At 44.6% G+C, this 24584-nt stretch overlaps 1 protein-coding gene across 14 annotated transcripts in view; it reads left to right on the plus strand.

Moving 5' to 3' along the window:
- Positions 1–251: 251 nt before the first annotated feature.
- The window catches only part of TANK (TRAF family member associated NFKB activator), a 549717-nt gene continuing 525384 nt past the window's right edge, over positions 252–24584 (plus strand). For 3 of the 14 annotated variants that reach the window (XM_069224232.1, XM_069224234.1, XM_069224233.1), the window contains exon 1: positions 252–24309. The gene's annotated coding sequence lies outside the window, so the exon portion shown is untranslated. The remainder of the gene's footprint in view (positions 24310–24584) is intronic. The other 11 variants (XM_069224227.1, XM_069224231.1, XM_069224229.1 and 8 more) reach the window with 10 other exon arrangements.

The raw sequence follows: 24584 nt of genomic DNA on the forward strand, positions 1-24584 counted from the left end.
AAATGTCGAGAGTAAGTCTCTACCCAAGAAGGAAAGTAAGAGCTGCTACCGACCCCTTACCCCTTTGTAATGGCCTTGCCTCAGACGGATCTCCGTGGATATGTTTTTGGCTTCCGGAGTCCCAATAGGACTGTGACGGGCTGATGCAAACAACAGACCCGCCTGTGGTTGCGGCACAGACTGACTCTGCCGCCTCCGACCCGGAAAAGGAAGGTCCGCCGACCAACCCCCTTTGACTTTCGGGATCCAAAGGGCAGAGGCAGCAACTTCACGCCCTTTCGAGGATAAATACAAGAACTGGCACAGAGAAGAGGTCAAACGTCAGGGAGCCGGTGGAGCCTAGGACCGCCGTGAGGACGACAACCAGGAACCCAAAACAGAGCTGAGGAGCTGTCGATGCAGAGAAGGATGCCGGACAAAGCACAGGAGAGCCCCAGAATGACACCAGCGGTGCGGGAGGCGCCCAGCGCGAATTCCAGCCACGCTTCAGGAGAAGTGTGGCCTCTACAGGTGCGTGCCACTCTTGGGAAGGGGAAAAGAAGGGGTGGTTCGGAGGAAATACCCAGCCTTAACAATAGTGGGAATTGAATTTTGGCTTTGGGACTTCATTTTGGCATACAAAGGAAGGGGTGCGGTGGAGGGGACAGCACAACGAGGGGAGGGGTGAAGAAAGAAGAACGATATATACACAAAGAAGATAGCAAGGAAGAAGAGGGGTTGGAAAGGACACAGAAACAGAGACAGACAGAGAAAGGACCAATAAAGAAAGCCAGAAATAGTATGAAAAACGAAAGAAGGAATCCCTAAACACCCATAGGAAAACAGAAAGACCAAGAGAGAGAGAACTCAAAGAAGAAAACAGGATACAAGTGACAGGAAAAAGGGAACAAGAGAGAGAGAGGAAAAACCTCCCACCACGTAATAAAGACCAAAGGATAGAGAAGGACACAGAAAAGATAGACAGGAAAAAGGGAAAAGGAAAGACGGAAGGGAAAAGATAAAACCTGTATTAAGGATATCCTACTTACCGGTGCTTTATCTTGTGTTTTCTTACATGTGCCTCCCGGGAGCCCTGGAGAGAGAGAAACAAGAAAAGGAGAACCTGAACCGCAGCTGTCACAACAATAGGACACAACACCGTACCAAATACTTATTTTTGCACAATGAAAATAAACCTCACCTGAACTGTTAAACACAGAATTTGTGTCCTCCTTGCGTCAGCCAGCCACAAGTGGTGTCAGAAGTGGGATTTTGAAACACGATAACATGGAGGAAAAACCCACACTTGCGGACATGATAGCGCAGTTGGCCGAGGGTCAGCGGCATCTGCAGTTGGTTTGGGAACAACAACTGAAGGAGGCCAAGGAAGAGCGGGAGGCCCTACAGACAGCCCTGAAAAGCCAGGCCACCATCATGGCTAATAACCAACTGGTCCACGAGAACGCCTTGGGAAAACTAACGGGCACCATCGCACACACCAAAGTGCATCCCAATGTTCCGAGTAGCGTACTTCAGAAATATCAGGAACAGGAGGACCCCAACTCATTCTTTACAAATTTTGAGCGGGTGGCAAGCACTGCCAATTGGCCTATGGACAAATGGGGACAGTACATTGCTCTCCTCCTGACCGGTCATCTACAAGCAGCATACCAGGCGGTAAACCCAGGAGGGATTACACCCGACAATGAAATAAAAAAAGCAATCTTAGAACGTATCGGGTTGGACCAGGAAAGTTACACGGTCAAGTTCCGTCAGACAAAATGGACATCCCAGGAGAATCCACGTACCTTATACTATAGGGTACACAATGCTGGGGGAAATAGTTACATCCCACCGAGTCTACGAAAGAGGACATGTTCAATGCCATCATACTCAAACAATACCTTGAAGCTCTCCCCGCAAGTACTCGTAATTGGGTCAGACAACACCCTGACTTAACCAACCGCACTGCCATAGACCTTGCCTGTGCCTTCCATCGAGCCCCAGACTTTCGAAGAGCCCAGTCGAAACCGACAACATCCACTGCGGCTCGGCTGGGTCCAGTAAAACCAGCTCATCCACGGGCCATGGGTCCTCATGGTTTAGAACGTGCAACCCCTACGCAACCCTCATCCAATCGAGACCTCCTAACTGGTCCCCAATGTTTTCACTGTTCAGAATGGGGACATATCGCAAGATACTGCCCGTTAAAGAAGGAGACAGATGAACCAATGGAGATAGGAATGATGAAGGGACGAGTGTTATGGTCTGGCAACAAGAGAACGAAATATACTATCACTGTGGATCTTAATGGCAAAGAAAGAAAAGCTTTGATAGACTCAGGGTGCAGCCAAAGTGTGGTAAAACAGGACCTGGTGAAGCCAGAACAATGGAACCCGCACACCCAAGTCCTGATCACCTGTGTCCATGGAGACCAACGGTCATGCCCTGTAGCAATGGTCTCACTCAATTGACGAGGAGCAGAGAAACGGCTCGCAGTGGGAGTGATTCCTGCCCTGGGTGAAGATCTAATCATTGGCACGGATTACAAGGACTTTATTCCATTGTTAGCTAAAGCCAGTCAGGAATATATAACCAATATATGGTGGGAAGACGCACCATATGTAACGGCGGAGGTAGAAGAGAGCCCCCTGAGACCAAAGCTTAGTCGAAAACAAAAGCAGGAACAACAGCAGTCTTATCACGCCAATCCCACCCCTGGTTCTCTACAACCAGTCCCACAACCGACAACGGTATAAACAGCAGTTGGGATCTTCAGACAAGCCCAACGAGAGGACCCCACCCTGAAAAACGCATGGCAACGGGCATTAGCCCCAGATGAGACAGCGGTAGGTCCTACATTTGCCATAGAAAATAATTTGTTGTATAGATCCAGTCCTAACACTCCTGGAAGAGCCCCTCAACTAGTGGTACCACAAACTCATAGACAGCAGGTCCTTCAGTTGGCACATGGGGACAATGAGGAGGGACATATGGGAAGAGAGAAAACCGAGGCAACTATATTGCGATGATTTTATTGGCCAGGCGTCTACGGGGATATTAGGAAACACTGTCAAGAATGCCCCAAATGTCAACTCGTTAATCCATCACCTCATGGGGTGGTTCCTTTACAACCCTTACCCATTATAGACACATCCTTCTGCCAAGTAGGTTTAGATATTGTGGGACCCTTAACCCCGTCGGTGAAAGGACATCAGTTTATCCTGGTACTAGTCGACTACGCGACCCGATATCCTGAGGCTATCCCCATTTCCAGTATGCATACCAAAACGATATCCCAGGCCATGATTTAATTTTTCTCCTGCGTCAGTTTTCCAACAGAAATACTTACGGACCAGGGAACTCCTTTCATGTCCCGGCTTATGGCTGGAGTGTGTCATTCCCTGGGGGTCAGACAGATACGGACCTCAGTATACCATCCACAAACGGATGGTTTAGTTGAGCGGTACAATAAAACCATTAAAACACTGCTACGGAAAGTCATCACCGAGTCCGGCAGGGATTGGGAAAAGAAGCTACCTTTGGTTCTATATGCCATCCGCACTCATGTCCAATCCTCCACGTGACATAGCCCCTTTGAACTTCTCTTTGGATGGCAACCCCGCACGCTTTTAGAAATGTTAGCGGAACACTGGAAGGAATCAGAGGAGGACGTTAAAGACATCCTCACATACACTAAAGATCTGAGAGATAACCTGCACACTCTGTGGGAAGAAGCCCACACAGCATTAAGATACGCCCAAACAAAGCAGAAAACATACTATGACCCAAAAAGCACGCCCCGTAGTCTGAGAGTGGGAGACAAAGTGCTTGTGTTATTACCCACCTGTGAAAACAAATTGCTAGCCCGGTGGCAAGGACCATATAAGGTAATAGAATAAATCAATCCTACCACCTATAAACTTGAGATACTGCCGGGAACAGGCCAAGAACAAATATACCATATCAACCTTCTTAAGAGATGGTATGAACCGACTGATGACCACCCTACCCTGTACATAACTAAAGAACCCGAACGAGACATACCCAATCCCTGATCCTCCAGCAACAGAGACACCCTTACCTCAGTTAAATTCGCCCCTCACTGAAACCCAACTAAAACAGCTTAAAACCCTAGTCGGCACGAGTCTCGATCTGTTTTCCAAAACACCGGACCGAACTCCGTTGATTCAACACCCCATACACACCACTAAAGATATAGTATCCCGTCAACGACCATACAGAATCCCTGAGGCTTAAAGACAGATAGTAGAACAAGAAGTGGAAGCTATGTTAAAAGCAGGTATAATCGAATCCTCTGCCAGTCCATGGTGTTCCCTGGTAGTGTTAGTTCCAAAACCAGATGGAAGTACCAGATTCTGTATTGACTTCAGTCAACGCATTATCACATTTTGACTCATAGCCAATGCCACGGATAGATGAGCTCTTAGACCGCTTAGGCCAAGCCCGATATATGTCCACCCTCAACCTGACCAAGGGCTACTGGCAGATTCCTCTGAGATCCGAAGACAAGGAAAAGACCTCTTTTGCCACTCCTTCCGGTCTTTATCAATTTACGGTTCTACCGTTTGGCCTTCATGGAGCTCCTGCCAACTTCCAAAGACTCATTGACAGGATACTCTGACCTTTTCACGGGTATGCTGCAGCATATCTGGATGATATAGTGGTCTATAGTGCCAGTTGGGAAGAACATCTCGAACACTTACGCTACATAATACAGGCCCTGAGGGAAGCCAACCTAACTGCAAACCCGGAGAAATGTAAGTTAGGTCACACCATCATCAAATATCTGGGCTACATACTAGGGGAAGGACAGGTGCGACCCGAAATAGAGAAAATTCAAGCCATCACACAAATACCTTTTCCCTGTACAAAAAAGGATGTGCGTGCCTTCCTGGGAATGGTGGGTTACTACCGCAGGTTCATAACCTGTTTTTCCACCCTAGCAGGGCCCCTTCCGGATCAAGCCCAAACCGTATATCCACCCTTTCTGCATCCGAACTGAAGAGTTTCGAGACTCTGAAGCGCCTCCTGACTTCTGAACCAGTCCTCTGTTGCCCGGACTTTACCAAACCTTTTGTAGTTCAGACTGATGGTTCAGATGTGGGACTGGGGGCTGTTTTATCGCAGGCGGATAGGGATGGGGCTTTACATCCCATTGTCTACATCAGTGGCAAATTGTTACCCCAGGAGCAACACTATCCTACTCTCGGAAAGGAAGGTTTGGCAATAAAATAGGCTGTGGAATCACTACGTTACTATTTGGCTGGGAGACCATTCACGCTACTGACGGACCGTGCTCCTTTAACCTGGCTTGCCCAACATAAAGATACTAATGCTCTGGTTCTCAGAGGGTTCCTCTCACTACAGCCTTTTTCCTTCCAGGTTCATCATTCCCCTGGATCCTGCATGGCTAACGCCGATTACCTTTCTCGCTACCTGGCTTCGGAGCGGCTCTATCAGCCACTTGCTAGGGGGAGTGTCTGTGACGGGCTGTTGCAAACAACAGACCCGCCTGTGGTTGCGGCATGGAATGACTCTGCCGCCTCCGACCCAGAAGGGGAAGGTCCGTCGACCAACCCCTTTCGACTTCCGGGATCCGAAGGGCAGAGGCAGCAACTTCGCACCCTTTCGAGGATAAATACAAGAACAGCCACAGAGAAGAGGTCGAACATCGTGGAGCCAAAGGAGCCTAGGACTGCTGCAAGGACGATGACCGGGAACCCAAAATGGAGCAGAGGAGCTGTTGATGCAGAGAAGGATGTCGGACAAAGCACAGGAGAGCCCCAGAACGATGCCAGCGGTGCGGGAGGCACCCAGCGCGAATTCCAGCCACGCTTCAGGAGAAGCGTGGCCTCTCCAGGTGCGTGCCACTCTTGGGAAGGGGAAAAGAAGGGGTGGTTCGGAGGAAATACCCAGCCTTAACAATAGTGGGAATTTAATTTTGGCTTTGGGACTTTGTTTTGACACACAAAGAAAGGGGTGTGATGGAGGGGACAGCTTAACGAGGGGAAGGGTGAAGAAAGAAGAACGATATATACACAAAGAAGACAGCAAGGAAGAAGAGGGGTTGGAAAGGACACAGAAACAGAGACAGACAGAGAAAGGTCCAATAAAGACAGCCAGAAACAGTAAGAAAAACGAAGGAAGGAATCCCTAACACCCACTGGAAAACAGAAAGACCAAGAGAGAGGGAGAGAACTCAAATAAGCAAACAGGATACAAGCGACAGGGAAAAGGGAACAAGAGAGAGAGAGGGAAAAACTCCCACCACGTAATAAAGACCAAAGGATAGAGAAGGACACAGAAAAGATAGACAGGAAAAAGGGAAAAGGAAAGACGGAAGGGAAAAGATAAAACCTGTATTTAGGATATCCTACTTACCGGTGTTTTCTCACATGTGCCTCCCGGGAGACCTGGAAGAAGAGAAACAGGAAAAGGAGAACCTGAACCGCAGCTGTCACAAGAATAGGACACAAAACCGTACCGAATACTTATTTTTGAACAACGAAAATAAACCTCACCTGAACTGTTAAACATTGACTTCGTGTCCACCTTGCGTCACCCGGCCACAAGGACATAGATAGGGAGGCGTGGAATTTCGGCATAATATATGTCATCTATTGCATCCAATACCTCTCTCCAAAAAGCCTCACTTTAGGACAGAGCCACAGGATGTGTGTAAGTGTACCTATCTGCCCATATTGCCTCCAACACTTGTTGTTGCATCCTGGCTTCCAGTGAGCAACCCTTGCCGGTATGTTGTATCAGTAGTGGACTATCTTCAGAAAAATCTCCTTACTGGTAGTATTACGTCTCTAAACATGAGCACGATGCATGACATCGCACCATTCCTTGTCTGTAGATATGCGTTTGCACTCAGCCTTCCATCTACCTCTTGCCGGCATTCTGGGTAATGTTGTTGATGTGATCAAAAAGCATAGATGTCTGACAGAAGACGTTTGTTCGAGGTGTGAGTGAGTGAGGAGCCACCTCTCAAACAAGGGAAGAGGTCTATAAGCATGCGGGCTGCCTGAGGGGAGGAACACCCAGTGTCGGACCGCCAAGTAATTCCAGTAGCCCGCACTCGGCAGACCATAGGATGCCTGGATTTGGGAGAAGTCCATCAGACCATTGGTATCATAGAGGTCACCGATTCGCTTACAGTTGGCTTCCTGACACACATCACAGGTCGAATCTGCCAATGTGGAGGGGAAGTCCGGGTTTCCCATGATTGGTGTTTGGGGGGAGATAGGAGTGGACAAACCTTTCTGTATTTGAATATATACCCTCGGCGGGTGGTAGCCCTTCGGCAGCTAAGGTATTTTCCATATATGCATACCGGCTACTGCCTGATCAATAAAACAACAGTGTTTCTCGGTGGTCTGGTGGGACCACTCCACCATATAGTGCAGTTGTGCTGTGCAGTAATAGTTTATCAGGTGTGGTACCCCCAGTCCATTCTCCGTCTGGGGCAAACAGGCCTGCACCCTTGCCATTCTCACCTTCATTCCATCCCACAAGAATTCCCATATCAGGTTTTGCATCCTATCTAGGATCTCCGGGGTAGGGGGGAAGGTAGTAGCAGTGTTTGTATAAAGTATAGTATTTTGGGCAGTAGCGTCATCTTGGCCTCCACCCAATGGCCTAACCAGGAGAGGCTGTATAACTTCCATCTGGACATATCCAATCGCACCGTAGTCACGACCTCTGCATAATTTGAGGCCGCCATTCGTGCTGGAGTAGCTAGGACCTGCAATCCCAGGTACTTCACTGCATGTGTTGCCCAAGTAATTGGAAAGGCTGACTTAAGGGAGTCTAAATCTGCCTCAGGTACATTTAAGTCAAAAATTGATGATTTTTGTAAATTAGTCCTAAATCCTGAGACCGCCCTGAACGCTACCAGTTCCTCTAGAACCGCCGACAGGGACACTTGCGGTGTTGTCAAATAGAGCAAGATATCATCCGCATAAAGGGCGATCTTATGTAATCTACCGCCCATTTTGATACTAGAGATTTGCGTATTCCGAGGGATGTGTTCAGCCATTGGCTCCATGTATAATGCAAATAGTAGGGCGAGCGAGGACATCCATGCCTTGTGCCCCAAGTTATGGAGAAGGGGCGGAATAAAATGGCATTCACGCACACCATCCCCTTGGAAGACACATAACTGCACTGAATCCATTGTCAGAAGCAGGTCCCCAGCCCATAACGCACTAGTGCTGCCTTATGGAATGACCAGTGAACCCGGTCGAACGCTTTCTCTACGTCGATGGACAGGAGAAGCGTAGGACTGCCAGTCCGCTGTGTCTTGTCCAATAGGTGGCATAGTCGCTTGGTATTGTCGCTACAGCACTTTTCGGGGATAAATCCAGTCTGGTCAGGATCCACCAGGCCTTGCATAAAGAGGGCCAGTCTATTAGCTAAGATGCCTGTAAACATTTTTGCATCCACCATTGAAAGGTCCTTCCCCTCCTCAGGGATAACCGTGATCGTTGCCAACTGCATAGCAGGGGCAAGAGAGCCGGTGGCGCTAAACTCATTATAGAACTGCACCAGTACGGGGGCCGGAGTGTCCCGAAAGCTCTATAGAACTCCAACCGCTTCACCAGGGAGTTAAGACTCTTGACATTAAGACTGAGTATGTGGACCATAACTTTGTGGCAAGAATGAGCCGAAGGAGGCGTCCAAATTTCTGTATTCTCAAAGGGCCTATATAGTGTCACCTATCATGCATATTAGTGCTATATAGTCGTTAAGGGGAAAGGAAAAGGATCAAATAAAGAAGAAGTGAACAAAGTTTCTCCCCGCCTGGGAAAATCCTTATCCAAACTCATAGGGTCCAAATCGGGGAATTAAGAAACCGCCATCTTCCTCTCAAGTTCCCAGGAATTAGGAGCTCCGCTGCCAATAGTGCCAGCCACAGCGGACCCAGTGATGGCACTGGCTGGAGGGGCAGCATCCCCTCCATATGCGGTCGTGGCATCATAAATACTCTAGAGGAACAGCTTGGGAGTTCCAAGAACTCACTGCTAACTGACTGCGTCCGAGACATGTCCTTGAAATTTAAGATGTCGCAGCAGTGCCACCCTTTCTTTGTGGCTCTCGGTCTCCGTAGGTTTGCGTAGTTTCCCTTTCCTCACACGTGGCATTGTAGGGTCCTGCTCTTGTTCTGCGGGCTGGGACATGGATTCCTCAGGAAAAGGAGGCATGTCCAAAAGAGTTTGCGTCTCTGCCACGGTCCGGATGCTCTGCATTTCTTTGTTTCAGACAAATTAAATATGGAAAGGGTGTCCCCATCTACATCTGATCTCTTTCTCACAGAGAAAATCCGTCAGGGGCTGGAGGGACTGGAGGCACTATAATGTCATTATGGAGAGGTCTTGATAGAACCCCATCTTGAAGCCCTTAAAGTCTATGGTGGATTTATCTCTAACAGCAGCCAAGATTATTTCCTTTTGTTTATAATAGCGCTGACAGGTAAGAATATCTTGTGATCGGTCTGAGGAACGCGCAGGTCGCCCCGCCCTGTGAATGCGTTCCAATGTTATATCTTGTTCCTTGAATTCTGGAGCCACATAGCGGAAAAACTGGATTGCAAATTCCTCCAAGCCCCCAGGTATTGCCTGCGAGGGGTCCCCTTTAATGTGGATGAGATCTGTTTTCCAAATCTTCCAGTTGAAATTGCATAGCTAGGATCTTGTCTCGCAGCTCGAGCAGCTCTTGGCGAAGTGCATCCAGTTCCTCCTCACAGGACTCATGTGTTTGTTCCAGAGAGTCTAGTCTCTGGCCAACGTTGTCCATATCTCTCTTCAGATCCTTCACCTCTGAGGCTATTTCTCGTTTAAGCATAGTAAAGTCGTCCCTGAGTTGCTCCAAAAGGCTTGTGTGCCACGTCTATTACGATTACCTAGTTTGATTGCCTCCGGAGCAGATGATTAGTACTCAGTCCCCACCTAGGCTACCCCCAACGGATCTAGCCCTCCGTTTCGTGCACCCACAGGGGGGAAAGGAGAATGGGAAAAGAGAGACTGCCTCAGATGTATGGTTCTTCTTCAGCTTGACCTGTCTGGTCCTCCTCAAGTTTCCTTTGGAACAGAACCTAAAAAGATTACAACATTAACTACTAGGGGCAAACAACTTTCTTATTCCAACCCACATCCAACTAAATGATGACTATATTTACTTTATTTACACCTGGACACCTTTACCTGAGATTTAGCTGAAGAATTGCCTCTCTCTTGTTTGCTGAGCTTTACCAATTATAGTAGGTAGTATAGATGCTCAGTAGTTTAACACAGTGCTTTTATGGATAAGAAGTTTGAATATAATCTGTTTCTTCTGACTCACTCCCTAATAGTGATTGCTAACATATACACTTGTGTGTTCGTGGGTAATTATCGGTGTTGCTCAATCTTTTGGTTATTTTAGTCATAAGAGTGCAATTGCAGTCTTTTTCTCATTTGAAATCCCTTTTGACTTAAATTGCTATTCTCCGTTTCTCTGAGTAATTGCACTGCGCTAGGGCTAGATGCTATTTTCTGAGACTCTGAATATTTTCATAGTGCTGAGGAAAGACACTATTGTCAGTTTCTCTGAATATTTGTTCTGTGCCAAGCATGACGTTATTCTCGGAGTCTCTAGGTTTTTTCGCTGTGCGGAGGAAAGACATAGTTCCCTGGTTCTCTGAATATTTGCCCTGAGCTGAGGCAGAAAGCTGTTCGCGTAGTCTCTGACTTACTGCACTTGAGCTGAGGAAAAACGCTACTCACTGAAGTTCATTCACATGCGCAGAAAGTAGAAAACGAACTCCAAACTCTCTAGTAGTTGTTATTTCTTCTCCTTTTTTTCTCTAATTGTTAATTTATCTTTTGCCTTCCAAACTATTTTGGTTTACTTGAATCTTCCACTTGCAATTCTCATATAGTTATGCCCTGACTAGAATTTCTCTTCAACAAACATCCTCCCAAAACACTACCCGATTCTCGTTAGGACACAGTTGAAGTGCGCAGCACAGAATTCGCGTGTACGCGTCGACAATTATCTTGGTTCTTGAAGATGCAAACACTAGACCAGGTGTCTAGCGTCTGCACATCCCAGCGGCCGTCTTGGATCCTTCTCACAGTTTTTTCCTTGCAATCTCTGTAGTAAAACTCTAAGTACAATTTTCCAAGAAGGACATTGCCTCCTCCACTGTGAATACCATATGTCCAACTTTACCACTTCCGTAGCAGTACCCACCAGACAAAATTTCACTTATCCTCAACAATGTTTGTTTTATTTTTTCTTCCCCTTGAACATGATCTGTCTTTGTACATACACTTTGCACTTTTGTCAGGTAATTTTGATAACTTCTACACACTTAGACAAATGTTATACCCATTTTGCAATCATAACCACCTCACATAGTGGAGGCTAAACCTTTAACCATAATTCTTCACAAAGTCTTTCATTATTACAGCACAGCACAAATTGATCTCTAATATACTCCTTGTGCCGTGCACAAAATTTAAGTAGATGTGCTAGCTTCCTCAGTGTCTATATGTATTCCTCAGCTGTTTCTAAGTAATCCTGTTTCTTTTCCCTAAATAATATCTTTCCATAATAGTACTTATGTGAGACAAGTAGTGTATATCTAGTTTCAAATTTCATTTAGTCCCATTTAATCCTCAGCAGGGAGATTAGACAAGTTTTCCATCACCTTCTGACACTCCGTGTCCAAGCTACGCAACAATAATGACAATTTTCTCTCTGCCTCCAAATTTGTTCCACAAACTCTTATATAGTTTAAAAATACCTTCTTTCATTTAGACCATTTCATAGGTGGCGGCCTAAGATTACTTAAAAACAAATGATGGTTGAGTAACATTTCCCATTTTGGAGAGACACTATTTACTCAGTTATAAGAGAAAAAATAAAAGGACTGGCCCCCTTGTAGAACTATTCAAATGCACAATGAATCATCTAATTTCATCTTACCTCACAATGCTACGTGTGTACAGGTAGAAATATGTATCATAAAGACCATCCACCCCTCTATAAATACAAGTTCTTCTACAAGCAGAAGAGACAACTTATAATAGACATTGTGGTAATAGACAACTGATGTTTCCTTCAACCCAGAAGTCAGAAGATCATTAGGGGTGTAAGGTTTATCTCTTTCAGCCATGGTCATCTCGAGTACGTTTATACATGACTTGTAAAAACAGCCTCCCCCTGTGCCTGTCCCATCAAATGTTTGGCTTACGAAACCCATAATTTGTGTTTCTATTTAGGTTTTCATCATAAAATCATAACTCTAAATTCCTGTTTTTCTAATATCCCCAACGTCTTTTCCAGCCAAATTTGCAACAAGTCCAAGATACAAAGAGGTTGTGTCGTAGCTTGATACACTGCTATAGTTTGTGGTTGCACAGATCTCCACCCACTCAGCCCTCCGTGTTTCCTCAGTATTATGATGCACTAAGCCACAGCATATGTGCTCTCCTTCCTTATCTGATGCACGTGATTAAGGATGTGCTAACATCACTAAATCTGGTGAAACACTGCATCTTCCTTTAATGTGTTTCATCAAAGAGTTGTTCACGCTACCTGCTTGCAAAAGACTTAGCATGTGTCACAAGCAATCCTTTATGCCTTCAACATAGCTTCTTTTGAAAACATAGCATGCGTCATTGGTACCCCACTTTTGACATGCCCACTGAATTTCATAGCAGCGACTCATAACTTTAATATCAGCAACTTGCCTGCACTTTTTCAAACCTTTGTTTGCTAGCGGATGTTCAAGATATTTTTCTTGGCACATTGTTGTCAAAGAGTCACTGAAACTCACTTCAAATTGGATTACCAATTAAATTGGCAGCTCATTTCAACAGCAACAATGGACTTATTAATGTGACACACGGACCTCTGTTCATACTCTGTGTTACAAAATGGAAACATGGCAATACTTCAAGTAAAGCCAGGCTTATTTTTGAAGTCACCTCTGCCACAGTCTTCTCAAATAACTGTCTGTTACAGAACTTTCAAAGTTCAACAATTCCATTATAAAATTGATCATACTAGATGCACAACATTAAGAGCGAATATTATTAGTACACATTGCACTACACCCTACTTTACGTTATTGTGAACCCTCATTAGGCGAGCTCAGCCCAGGCCAGTTAAAAGGACCTGTAACAGAGTTGCTCGGTACCTACAGGATATCATGAGTACGGGCCGACAACTAAGTACCCCGGGGGCACTCTTGAAAGTAAAAGGAACTGGATCACCCACGCAAACCCGGATATCCAGGATCAGAGAGCAATGCAGGGCAGAACAGAAGGAGAGGATAAGGAAAATGTGAGAATAAAAGAAGAACGAGAGCAGATACCAGGAAGAGAAGACACGAGCAAGAGAACGCCGAAGAGACCGAGAGCCGGAGAAGGAGACACGCGTGACGGAGAAGGTACAATCGAACCGATCATCCTAGCGAGAGATGGACCAGCCATGAGAGAAAACGAGAGAACCTGGGTACGTGTCTGCATACATAATCCTACAAAGTATTTGTGGAAGTGGGGAGGAGGGGACGACAGACTGAGGGAGGGAGCAGGAGAAGCTTAACATTGAACAAAAGAGAGAAGTGTTTGCTTTAAAACTTTGGGCACCATCATTACCAGGCTCCACATTTTCCCCTCCACAAGTTTACAATATTATATCGACTTAAATGAAGAGATAGAACCACAAGATTTGAGCACTATCCTTCACTATACTAAGAGGAGACTTTTTGTCTGCACCGGCTTTTCCCTCCCTACTGAATTCTTCTTTTCCCGGTCTTCCTCTTCCTCTTTCTCCCCACCCCTCTGAAAACAACAATACATAAACAGGAAAACACGGTCCACCTACCTTTTCTTTAAAATCTGTTCTCTGTTCCCTGGAATCCGGCCTGTGGTGGAAACTACTTCTGATGAGATCCCTGAGACCACATCTAAAAGGCGAAAAGAGAAAGAACAATATAAAAAAGTCATAGACAAGAACAGAAAGAGAAGAAGAGAACAGGAAGAAACAAAGAAGAACAACTAAGCAATAAACTTATTAATTAAGACTAATCTCCACAGATAGAAACCAAATAAATAATAACATCCTCATACCATAAAGAGTGGTCGGGTCCATTCCTTTATACATCTTGATATAATAGCTAAGCACAACTAACTACGTTGGTGTCAGAAGTGGGATATTGGAAGTCCTTTGGAACAATAACTTGAAGGATGGAGGGAAAGCCCTCTTTAGAAGACATGATCCAACAACTGGCTGAAGGACAACAGCATTTACAATTGGTTTGCGAGGAACAACAACGAGAAGCCCGGAATCACCGTGAGACACTACAAAATGCCTTAGAGTCATGACACTATAATAGCCAATAATCAATTGGTACACGAAACAGAGCTACAGAAGTTAACAGACACCATCGCTACCAGTCAAGTCCATCCCAATGTCCCAAGTTCTGTACTACAAAGGTTCCAAGAAGGAGATGATCCTGATGCCTTTTTTACTAACTTTGAACGAGTGGCCGCCTCAGCCAATTGGCCCGAGGATAGGTGAGGACAGCATATCGCTGCTTTGCTGACCAGAACCTTACAGGCCGCCTACCAGGCTGTAAATCCTAGAGGTACAATACCATATCCAGAGATAAAGAAGGCGATTTTAGAACGGGTCAGATTCGATAAGGAATATTACCATACAAAATTTAGGGAGACAAAATGGATTCCTATGGAAAATCCTCCAGCCCTATATTATAGAATACAAGGCTTGGGACTGAAGTGGTTAAGTCCCGTAGGTACGGACAGAGACAAAGTAATACAGATCATATTATAAGAGCAATTTTTAGATGTTCTACCTCTTCAAATATGTAATTGGATCAAACAACATCCTAATGTGGATACAACCACAGCTATAGAATTAGCGTGTGCATTTCATCGAGCCTCTGAGTTTCGAATGGGAAACCAAAAAGGACAGACTTTGGGAGAGCAGTTGCCTATTCTTCCTTCCCGTATGCGACCGGAGAAAAATCCGGAGGAAGTCCCAATGCCTAGAATACCCGACAAGACCCCAAATCAAACGCCCCAGTGTTAAAACTGTGCTCTAATGGGGACATATAGCACGTAACTGTCCCCATAAAATAACCAAACCTGAGCCAATGGAAATTGGAGTCACCCGAGGGCGAGTATTTTACACTGGCAAGGAAGTCTCTCACTATGTCAAGGACATGTTAGTAAATGAGAAAACCACTCGGGTGTTGATTGATTCAGGATGTAGTCAGTCAGTGATTCGGGCAAACTTAGTACCAAAGGACCTAATAAAGATGAATTAATGTGTCTCTATCTCCTGTATCCATGGGGATATGAGACAATACCCAATGGCAGAGATTACCATTGAGTGGAGAGGACAAAAAGAACTGCTTATGATGGGATTTATACAGCATTTGGTTGAAGAAGTTATCATAGGCACTGCCTACGTACATTTTCCCGACCTCTTAGTCTACGCGACAGTCAGAAAATAGACTCCTGGTTAAACGAAGCTCCATTTGCCCAATACCCTATCACCCCGGGTAAGAACAAAACAAAATGAAGTAGAGGTGAGAAAAGAGAATTAAAGAGATCCTTTCGCATGACTAACCTGTCTGATTTAAACCCTATAACCCCTACAGACAAACCTATTCTGGCGGCCTTACTACCTTTCCGGATTAACCAAAGAGAAGACTCTACATTACAAAATGCTTGGAAATCTGCAGTTACAGAAAAAAAGTGACAGGTGGGTCCACATGTCCTCGTTCAGAAGGGTTTATTATATAGGGTGATACGATATAACAAGCAGGATAAGACCCAACTAGTGGTATCACATCCATACCACACCCAGGCACTACATTTAGCACATAGCCAAGTGGGGGGTGGACATTTTGGAAGAGAGGAAACAGAGGAATTCCTGCTGCGTTGGTTTTATTGGCCCCGGGTACTTTGGGATATTCATAGACTTGTACTCAATGTCGGAAATGTCAAGTTATCAACCCAGGAGCAGTAAAAAAAAAAGCTTTCCCTTGCCTGTTATTGACATTCCCTTTTCTACGGTCGGTATGGATTTAGTAGGACCCTTAACTCCCTCCTCTGTAGGCTATATGTATATTCTTGTTATGGTGGATTACGCAACCCGATATCCTGAAGCTATCCCTCTACTAGTATAACCAATAAAAGTGTGGCATATGCCATGATAGGGTTATTTTCCCATGTAGGTTTTCCCAGAGAGTTACTCACTGATCAGGGAATACCATTTATGTCCCGATTAATGGCTCAAATATGCCAGATACTAGGGGGAAAACAAATTTGCACTTCAGTCTATCACCCACAGACAGACGGCTTGGTGGAAAGATATAATCGCATCCTTAAGACCGTAGTAAAAAAAAGACCACATCGGACTCCGGTACAGACTGGGACAAAAAGTTACCCCTAGTATTGTATGCCATACGGACCCATGTACAGGCCTCAACTGGTCATAGCCCGTTCTAATCGGTATTTGGACGTCAACCTAGGACCTTGCTAAATATGGCTGCAGAAAGATGGGAAGAAAAAGAAACTGAAGATAAGGACATTCTTGAGTACACACAACAGTTAAAAGATCAGGTCCATTCAATATGTGAGGATGTAAGAGTCCACTTAGAGGGGGCCCAAGAAAGACAAAGAAATATTATAATAGAGATACTACCCTAAGACAATTGCAAACAGGAGATAACATATTAGTATTGTTACCGAGTTCAGAAAACAAGTTATTGGCCAAATGGCAGGGATCCTATAAAATAATAGATAAGGTGAGTCCCGTTACTTACAGAATACTCATATCCGAAACACCCAGGAAGACACAAATTTATCACATTTATTTACTAAAAAAATGGGAAGAGGCAGACAGCCCCCCTTCTACAATAAATATCGGGTAAACAAAGCAAAACCCCTGAAAATTAATCTATGTCCACAATCTGAAGAGTCAAGTGATTGTTTTCCTTTGATTAATCCAGACCTTTCATGAGAACAACAAACCCAATTACTGGGGGTATTATACAAAAAACAGAAATTGTTTTCTTTGATTCCTGGGAAAACTCCTTTAGTACAGCATGCTATAAATACTCAAGAGGGTAAGGTTATTTGTCTTCGACCATATGGAATTCCCGAAGCACGTAAGAGTGTAGTAGAACAAGAAGTTCAAAACATGCTAAAAATGGGTATAATAGAGCCCTCCATAAGGCCATGGTGTTCCCCAGTTGTTTTAGTCCCAAAAGTAAATGTATCTGAGCGTTTTTGTATTGACTTCCGACAATTGAATAAAATTTCCTAGTTTGACACATATCAGATACCCACGGCGGATGAACTACTCGAATAACTAGGGAGAGCACAATTTATGTCCACCCTGGATCTCACGAAAGGATACTGGCAGATCCCCTTGAATACCCAAGATGAAGAGAAAACAGCCTTTTCCTCCCCAACAGGGTTGTACCAGTTCAACGTACTACCTTTGGGTCTACATGGGGCCCCTGCTACTTTCCAGAGGTTAATGGATAGATTATTACGTACTCATGTAGGATATGCTGCTGCATATCTCAACGACATTGTTATATATAGTGAAACTTTGGGAGACCATTTATTACATCTCTCTAAGGTGATATATACACTAGCTGAAGCAGGGTTAACCGCTAATCCTAAGAAGTGCAATCTAGCACAAGATGCTACTGCATATCTAGGATACCACATAGGGAAAGGACAAATATGACCACAGTTTAACAAAGTTGAGGCTATCCTTAACATTCCTCCACCTACCACCAAGAAAGTGAGGTAATTTTTAGGAATGGTTGGATATTACCGTTGTTTTATCTCAAACTATTCCAATATCGCAACCCCCTTGATTGATCTTTTAAAGAAGGACCGACCCTCCAAAATCAAGGATTTGAATCCAAAACAACTCAGTAGTTATGAGACACTTAAACAAATTTTGACAACAGAACCGGTGTTACGTTGTCCGGACTTTACAAAAACGTTTTATTTACAAACAGACGCATCTGATGTGGGTATAGGTGCCATCTTATTGCAGAAAAACGAACGTGAAATAAGTCACCCCATTGTTTTCATAAGCAGAAAATTTCTACCACGAGAACAACGTTACCCCGTGATAGAGAGAGAATGTCTGGTGATTAAATTAGAAGTTGAAAGCCTACAATATTATCTACTGGGTCATCAATTTGTCTTATATACTGATCATGCTCCTCTCACTTGGCTGGCCCAGAACAAAAATACTAATCCTAGAATATTAAGATGGTTTATGGAACTCTAACCATTTATGTTTCAGATCCAACACCTTGCGGGCAGTCAGTTACAAACTGCGGATTATTTATCTAGATATCCCCTAGAACAAGGCCTCGATCAGCTCTTCCCAAGGGGTAGTGTATGTAACAGAGTTGCTCGGTACCTACAGGATATCGTGAGTACGGGGCCAACAACTAAGTACCCCGGGGGCACTCTTGAAAGTAAAAAGAACTGGATCACCCACGCAAACCTGGATATCTGGGATCAGAGAGCGACGCAAGACAGAACAGAAGGAGAGGATGAGGAAAACGCGAGAATAAAAGAAGAGCGAGAGCAGATACCAGGAAGAGAAGACACGAGCGAGAAAACGCTGAAGAGACGGAGTGCCGGAGAAGGAGACACGTGCATCGGAGAAAGTAAAAGCGAACCGATCATCCCAACGAGAGAGGGACCAGCCGCAAGAGAAAACGAGAGAACCTGCCACGTCCCTGGAAGGACGTGGCTCATGCAGGTACGTGCCTGCATACACAATCCTATGAAGTATTTGTGAAAGTGGGAAGGAGGGGAGGACAGGCTGAGGGAGGGAGAGAGAGAAGCTTAACATTGAACAAAAGGAAGAAGTGTTTGCTTTAAAACATTGGGCACCATCATTACAGGGCTACACATTTTTACCTGCACACATTTATAATATCATACCATCTTAAATGAAGACATAGAACCACAAGATTTGAACACTATCCTTCACTATACTAAGAGGAGACTTTTTGTCTGCATGGGCTTTTCCCTTCCTACTGAATCCTTCTTTTTCCGGTCTTTCTTTCCCTCTTTTTCCCCACCCCTCTGAAAACAATAATATGTAAACAGGAAAACACAGTCCACTTACCTTTTCTTTCAAATCTGTTCTCTGTTCCCTGGAATCCGACCTGTGGTAGAAACTACTTCTGATGAGATCCTGGAGACCACATCTAAAAAGCGAAAAGAGAAAGAACAATATAAAGAAAGTGATAGACAAGAACAGAAAGGGCAGAAGACAACAGGAAGAAACAAAGAAGAACAACTGAGCAAGAAACGTATTAATTAAGACTGATCACAAATAGAAACCAAATAAATAATAACATCCTCATACCATAAAGAGTGGTCGGGTCCATTCCTTTATACATCTTGATATAATAGCTAAGAACAACCCACTACAGGACCCAATCAGAAAAACTGCTCTCCGTACAGAACACACAGAGTTACTGTTTGCTCTGTTTCATTTTTTCCTGCAGTAATACCCTGACCTTGAGGGGGTTTAAGTTCCATATGAGAGAGGGAGCAGTCATACACTTGAAGACCCACTTTAGGAGTGAAAGTGCACTGGCAGCATCAGCCCTGCCACAATGTCAGTCCATTTGAAGGCAGGACCAGTACTGCCACAGAATATATAGAGAAAGCTGTCATGGGAAATCACACAGAAGAGTAAAAAAATTACTCAAAAATCCCTCAAACCATTTCTGTTTGGAGCAGGCACATGCAGAGTTGGACCGAGTAAGTGACTCAAAGCCAGATAGAATTCACAAAATGTGTTGGCAATTTTCACACTGACTTTTTGCAAACCCTATAGTATTTCGCAAACAACGTTTCTTCGAATAGGTTAGTTCACAAATTGCTGAATCGCAGTGGGTTGTAATTCATTCTACCTAATAAATATTAATGAGGTAAGTTGCAAATTGCAACCCACTACAATTCAGTGCCATTACAGGGATGGTGGCTTGCTGAAATCAGCTGACCATCCTGCTTTTCAATAAGGCTTTTTTTTAATGCAGTCATTTTTTTCTTAAAGAAAAACATAATGCATTAAAAAAAAGGAGGCACTTCTAAAAACATTTTTTAAGAGTAGGCAGTGGCTTCATGGTCAAAAACACATTCTTCTGGAGTAGGCTTTTGCTCTTGGGACCAAGGCCTACTGCAAAAATATGTTTTTTGACTCTTCACAAAGGTGACCCTCTTCCAGTTAACAACGGGTTACCACTACCTTTCAGTAGTCAGTAAAATATTAACATTTTGCGTCTGGATTTCGGTTGGTAAATATTAATACATATAATAAGAAATCGATATTTGAAAGGGACTTTCTAAACACGCCTCTTGCAACAGCGATTCCTAAGTTTCCACACATTTTCTTTTTGCAACCCCTGCAATTTAAGAAAAATCGCAGCGGTTGCAAGCAGAAAATGTGATTGTATATCTGGCCCGAACCCCTGACGGGTTTTTCAGTGTATCGGCCATCTCCAGTTGTGAGTTTTATGACTAGATACGTTTTACATATTCTGCTTATTATATACTAAGAGTTTTTAGCTGGTAAGGACACACTTAGAAAGGTTTCAGTAAAATACAGAAATGTCAGCGCTTCATAAGTAAATGTGCACTTGAAGAAAACACTAAAATGTTGTAGCTAAGGAGACTGATTTGTTTTTACATATGCAAGTCCTATTTGCAATGATCTAACAAAAAATGCAAAAACAGGTGTGTATTCTGTTTGGAGAAAGCATCTTGGGATATGAAAATGACATGACAGCTGGTGAATATGAAGACTGAAGTTGTGCCAGGTGCGTATTTTCTTGTTCTAATTATGCAAAAGCTTAGATTCTATTGATCATGTTCTCAAGAAACAATTACTTTACAACAAATATTTTACTAAAGCAGACTTATCTTTAATCACATCACTTAACACATTATTCATACTTCTGTCTTTGCCACACTGGTCACAGTATGCTGCAACATACACATTATGAGTTAATGTTCAAATCAACCAATTGTTATATGTAACACAAATGTCATTGACATCACACAGTCCATGTTATTTTCATAGCTTTAATCAGTGAAAATGGCTCAGTTGAAGTCATGTCACAAAACCCCCAAAGTCCTAAAGTTTGTTATCTATTGTAATTACATGAACATCACTGTCCACTGCCTTCATCTAAGGCATCTCAGATGGCACAATAAATAACAATATCACTGGATTTAACCCCTTGTGTGTGGGGGACGGCCTGGAACTCTTTTCGGTCACGGTGGCCGTGTGCTCTAGGCCATCCTGGCACCTACCTGTGTTGGGAGCACTGGAGCGTTCGCCACAGCTCCCGCAACTTTAGTCCATTTGGGGTGGCAGTGGAAGTGCTTCCGCTGCCATCTCCAACCCCTCGTGCGATGGGAATGACGTAGGTACACAGCATTTGCTTCCAGTGCGCCCAGGAGAGAGGACGCCTTTCAGGCAAGCCCTTCTCCAGGTGGGTTTTTGCTTCCCCCCCCCCCTATGTCTGTCTGTGGTGGATTCTCACTCCACGAGGGCTGGCCATGACTGTGGAGCAGGAATCCCCACCACTTGACCATCAGGGATTTTGTTGTTTGGAGACCAGCCCCTTGGGGAATCATTTTTTAAAATCCACCCCAGAGGGCCGAGCAGCAGTTTTTAGGCCTATTTACACTCTATGAGGGTGGAAAGCCACTAGACCACCTGGGCTTTTCTTTTTGTTGGTGGGGAGTGACCCATTGGGCAAGGGTTGATCCCACTGAGTAATATTCTTTTCTTATAATTATGCCCCCCCCCCCCCCGGGTGGGTAGATTGGCCGCTTATAGGCTGATTTGCCCTCTGGGATGGGGCGGGGTTGTGTGTAAGCCCACTAACCCATGAGGGCTTTTTTGTTTTTCAGGAGGACCCCAAGGGCAAGGGTCGCTCCCCTAGGTAATAGTCTTTTTTCTATTCTTCCCTCTCCCCCACGTAAGGCAGATTGGCCTAATTTAGGTTGATCTGTCCTCTGGTGAAGCCCACTAGACACCAGGGAATAATGTTTTAAAGTGAGGCAACCCCTTGGGCAAGAGTCACTTCCTTTGGAGGGGTTTATTCCTCCCTCTTCCCAGGGTAGGTCAACCGCTTTTTAGACCGGTATGATATCTGGTGAGGCAGAAGCCCACTAGACACCAGGGATTATGGTTGGAAGAGCAGCAACCCCTTGGGCAAGGGTTTCACCCCTTGGAGGATACTACTTTTTGGGTACTCCACCTCCCCCTCCTGGAGAGTAGTTCAGCCGATCTGACCTCTCGGGTGGCAGAAGCCAACTAGACACCAAGGATATTGTGTAGAAGGGCTGCCCCTCTTGGGTGCCTTTTGTTTTCTGCATTCCGCCTCTCCCCCAAGCAGAGCTACAATTTTTCAGCCTTTGGGTGGGTGGGAACACTTGAGTCACCTGGGAATAAAGTTATATATGTGGTGGGGATCTGCTTCTGAAGTAAGGCATGCTTCCATCTGGTGGTGTCTTTTTTGCCTTTGTCATGCCTCCTTTCGGTGGGATATCAGTGTCTTTTGATTAATATTTTATCAATTTTATTTGTGTTTTAATTTTCTTTTTTTATTGTACAGCCAATCATTTCCGTTCTGGTGGTGATTCCTGTTCACAGGTGCAGCTTGACAGATCTGTAGTTTGGGGAGCGTTGGTTGGTAAACAACTCATTTTGTAATAGTTTCATCTAATGTATATCCTTGGCCTGTTTGTATACGTTTTTTCGACTGCTGTACTAATGATTGAATCTTTAGCTTTTTGTGTGATTTTCTTTCAAAGTAACATATTGATTTGTGCATGTTCTATACTGCCTTCTGATATGTGTAACATGTTTTTTTCCATTTTAGTTGGACTTCTTTGGTGCTTGCTGTGTCTGTGCAGAGTAGGTGCAGTTGATTCTCAGTATTGCCATCTCTGGCAAGTGAATGCTATCATTTTGAGTAGATAGGTCTTTGTGTGATTTGTATTGATTGACTTTTCCTTCCAGATTACTATATGCCAGCGGTGTTACTTTCTGTTTGATAAAACAACAGTGGGTTTATTACTTATTTTACACAGTGTTGGTCATCGTTGACTTATTTGTTGTGTTACATTTATTACTATGGATTATGGCTTGCCACAGGATTACCGCTCACCAGGTTGTTGGTTTGCTGTTCAAATCTTCCTCTGACCATGGTTCTGACACTGACTGCATTTGAGGCAGAGGACGAAGTCCAAGATTCTGGCAGTTAATTTTCTGTCCCGTAAGAATCATCTGTTGATTAAGCCACTATTAGTGCAAAGGAAGTACCTCTTTTTGAGGAGGACACTGATATGCTGATTGTGCAGCAAGAGAAATCTGGATTGCAGCCTGAGGCAGAAAGGCTTCCCATTCGAAGTGCTGAACCTTGGTTTGCCCCAACCATGGTGCAGCCTGTTAAGAAACAAAATGTGATATGGTCTGTGTGGAGTGGCGCATTGCTGACAGTGTGCACGGACTGCAGCTTGGCTGCCGATGTGTGTATAATGGCGGTTGGCTCGCAGTGTGTGTAGACTGGAGCTTGACTGGTGGTGTTTGTAGACTGGTGCTTGCCTGGCAGTGTATGTGGACTGGCGTTTGGCTGGCATTGTGTGTGGGCTGGCACTTGGCTTGTGGTGTGTGAGCTAGCATTTTGCTGGCGGTGTGTGTGTAGTGACTTGCTGCTTGTCCCTACACACACATCGCCTGCCAAACACCAGTCCACGCACACTGTCAGCTGCCAGGCAGAGTGACTACATTGACAGTCCTGTGGGTGTCTGAAAGTGATAGGCCCTTGAATGGCGCTGTCCTCTTTTATGTGAGTGTTGTAATGTTTTGGGCCCGCGGCTGGCAGTGTGAATGGTTTTGTGTGCGTGTAATGGGTTCCTGCTCGGGGGGGGGTTGTAAATGACTCTTTAGACACCGAGTTTGGTTGTACTTTCCCTTTATTTGGGATATGTTTTAAGTGGAGTCTTCACTTTATATACTGCTTCTTCTTAGGAAATGTCTTTGGTCTTCCCTTCTTCTTTATTACCAATAAAGATAATGATATGTTCTTTTCTTCCGGGGTGTTCTGTTTGGTCGCTGTGATACCGTCTGGATGGTTTTCCGGAGGAAACAGGATCCCATCCCCAGAGGATGATGGCCGATTCCCCAAAGAAAAGAATGGGAAAACAGGTAAGTGTAGGAGTTGGGCTCGAAGTATTATAAGGGTTAGTAGGTTTGTGAGGATTAAGGGGTGCAGGGGTGTGAGAGGAGTAATTTTAGAGTGTACCACCCTTTTCCTGTGAATATAAGACTCTCTCTCTCTCTTATAGGAGAGTGGATATCTTCACCACCCCCCCTTTTGTGCCGTTAGGTAATTGGGGAAAGTTTCTCCATCTTTTACTCCCCTCCTTCCGGTCCCTTCTCGGTTCCCTCTATCTTTCTCACGCCCCTCATCCACTCGGGTA

The sequence above is a fragment of the Pleurodeles waltl genome, chromosome 3_1, assembly GCF_031143425.1.
Source record: "Pleurodeles waltl isolate 20211129_DDA chromosome 3_1, aPleWal1.hap1.20221129, whole genome shotgun sequence".
Classification (NCBI taxonomy): domain Eukaryota; kingdom Metazoa; phylum Chordata; class Amphibia; order Caudata; family Salamandridae; genus Pleurodeles; species Pleurodeles waltl.